Source organism: Amblyomma maculatum, chromosome 11 (assembly GCF_055883805.1).
Source record: "Amblyomma maculatum isolate TAMU_Amacu chromosome 11, ASM5588380v1, whole genome shotgun sequence".
Taxonomy (NCBI): Eukaryota; Metazoa; Arthropoda; class Arachnida; order Ixodida; family Ixodidae; genus Amblyomma; species Amblyomma maculatum.
In genome coordinates this window covers 117,378,190-117,381,655 of record NC_139354.1, presented here as the reverse complement: position 1 = coordinate 117,381,655, position 3,466 = coordinate 117,378,190, and positions in this window count along the sequence as shown.

Below are 3,466 nucleotides of genomic sequence, written 5' to 3'. Positions count from 1 at the left end.
GGCGCCGATTACAAAAATGCCAACGCTGCGATGCCGAGAAGCTGAAGGGTCGGTGCGAACCGTGTTTACGCTGCAGGGTAAGGCTGAGGAGATAGTGAGATACTTACGTATACATTGCGGCTGTACTGTACTATTAGTTACGGTCGTTGCGACCACAGTGAATCATAGTACACACGCTGTCGGACGTCCAGCAGCAGCTAGGCTGAGCGAACGGCGGTACTCGACGCAAACCCCACAAACAGCCGGTCGTCAAGTGTGAGCGATGCCTTACTTGAGATGCGTGCATGTGGTTAGCTGTGCGTAAGTTTCATTTATGGACTTAGTCACGCAAAGAAATCGGCGAGTATCAGGATCGAGCTTTGCACATTCACCTCAGCTAGTGGGTATAAAGAAGTTGTTTACGAATACTGAGAATTGGAAGCGTCCAGCAGATTTTCGGGCTGCAGTTGCCACTAGAGAAGAGACACACCTGTTCGACAACAACGCTGACCTTCTCAAGGTATCACTGCCGTTGGAAACTGCCTGCGGCAGCCCACCGTTTCCATCATGTTAAGTCTGTTACGGCTACGTGTCGGCTTCAGTGGCGTAGCGTGCGGATATCGGCCCGGTGAAGCGGCGTAGTGAAAACACGCATAGTGGAGAGCTCGATTAGGCCATATACCTGGCGATCTTAGCCTGCGCTGACATCGGACCACCTTTAGGATGGAATTAACACGCTGGCGTGTTAATTCCATCGAAATGCGATCGTCGTGACTGGGCTACGCACATACTGCGGGTCAGAGCCGGCGTCTGCATGGTTACACTTTTTATTGAGCCATCGCGGCGGGGACGTTTTCACGCAGCCGCAAAAATAAGCAGATAAGATTTTCTGGCAGCAATGAAAATGCAATAAAAAGTGTAACCATGCAGATGCCCACTGGCAGCAACGGGTTAGCTTTCACGCTGATGGCATTTAATGTGCCCTGAATTAGACGTACATAGCACGTTGTATGCACATTTCACCGCATGCAGAGTGTCACTGTGTTGTGGCAGATGTATTAATTATCTCGTTAAAATGAAATAAAAAATCTGTCGGTATTATTGTCCTTGGTTTCTGAGCATGTTGCATAAAAACATTTTATAAAAGTAGCAACACTGCTCGTCTGATGCAGGTACACATCACACCACAATGTCACAAGTGAAACAAAATTTGTCAGGTACAGCCTGTTCCTTTGCTACTGTTTACCAGTTTTGCACTTGCAATAGCATCTGGCACTTTCTTTCAGTGCAGCAAGATTCTTCAGAGGAGAGAAGGGTGAAGAGGTCAGCTAGAGAAATGCCTTCACTTTTTTTATTTGACGCTCAGGAAGTGAAGGAACAGACATGAAGAGTGAATATGATATATGATGCCTAATTACAATGAGCTAGATGCAGTATGGAAACCATTTTCTTGAAGCAATTGTCATTGAATGTAGCATTCATGCACACATTAACCAGTGCACATGCTACACAAAGCCCGAACCTGTCTCTGAGTGAAGCATGGGAGCCAAAGGGGAAAACAAGCGTGACTTTAAGGACACCGTAAGTAAAAAGTAACAGCAACAAAAAAGGAAAACAGAAGTATGCACAGGGACAATATTAGACAAAAAGAAACATGAATTGCAAGGCTGATGTGGCCTGCAGTACATTATTTTTAGGAGAGACAGCAACGCAATCGGGTGGTGTTCTGGATTTTTTGGCAAAGGGTCATTATTGCCAGGTGATAATACTGTATGATTTGTATTGGCTTTGCCATCCCCTGTGTGCTCTTCCAGCAATGCATAATGTCCAACGTGCAACTAACATCCACTCTCTACACTCTGACTCAAAAACATGCTCAAATGAACCTCACCTGAATACGGGCATAAATATGGGAATAAAGCATGGAATTTACTTTTTCGATATTCTGATTGCATATCATTGGAAAACTAAACGTGATGGCTTGTTTAAATGAGCGTATGATTTGCAGCTAGTGTGTCTTGTATGCATGGTTTTTCCAACAGGTTGCAGTATAGCTTCTGTCCTTTATTTTGGCAAAACATGCACACTTTAAGAGGCCTGCTACTCACGCAACACATTCCCTGTAGCTTTAAACAGCTCGCCATTGACTAACAATTGGTGTATTATTTGCTTTCGGTACTTTTTGGCATTTTTTTTACATGCACCTGACATCAAGCCTTGCTTATAAGAAAAATGAAAATTACAATATACAAAACAATACAAAATTTATTTACAGCACTCCACACTCTACAATACACAGCCTAAAAAATGAAAGGCTGTCACACATTCAAGTAATTACAGTATTGTACTTGTACAGCTCATCGCCATATCTGAAAGGTGGCACGGCCTTGGAAACCAAAGAAGAGAAATTAGTTATACAAAGCAAGGGAACACAAGATAGGGTCAAAAACCCATTCTCCAAGTGTTTGGCCCAAGATAACCCCAGCACCAGCAAAGCAAGCACCCACTGTTTTACCAAAGAGTACCCAACACCACTGAGGATTGGTCCCCAAATGCTCAAACCACTAGGCTGCAACTACAGTCAAGGGATGCTATGCGTTCCGCAGTATTACCAGTATCAAAGTGATGTCGTATGTGCCAAGAGTTGATGTATTTAAATTTTCGTTTCTGCCTAAAACAATCATTGAATGAAACAACCTTGACCGAACCGTATTTGAAAAAACTTGTTCTTTAAAACTTTTGATAAAGAGTTGGAAATTTGTTGGGCCGCCTAAATGTACATTACCCACCCTGTAACAGCCCGGAAGGGCTAACAGTACTTGCAAATAAATAAATAAATATGGAACTCGTCATTTAAATGGCAGTCGGCACCTGCGACAGAGCAAGTATTCCCTGATTCTGTTATGGACAGGGCAAAGGTAGTTATAGTGTGTGTAAGAATGATTTTATCTGTGCATAAATGCCTGCCACACCTAGAATGCTCCCTTTATGCAGTCTACCAAAAAGCAGAAATGTTTGTCTCAGGAAGACAAGCCTTAAGCATTATTTCAGCAAGTCACTCAGTGTGACGGCTATCAGGCAAACCAGCACAGCACTTGAAAACTTCATGCTCAAAAAACAATTGTGGGGACACGCAAGCTCAGCATTTACCGCTATGACACAACAGCTTTTATGGCTCCTGTCTGCAGACTCTCATTCGTGTGAATCGACTTTGCTACTGCTAACACCTAGTATTTATTCTATGATACATATCAGTAGCATATACCTGTAAGTTATCCAATTATGTGGAAGACCACTTGTCTAGATACTTATAAAGCCCACTGTAACCAAGCTGTACGGATGCGTTTCCATGGCCTAAGGGTTGCCTGTCCTATTACTCAAAGATCCTGCAAGGTTTATCACCTCACACATTCATCTCAAAGGTGAAGCCAGAGACATCACATTGAGTACTCGGCCATGTCACCTGTCTGAAATGTGCCCAAGATTT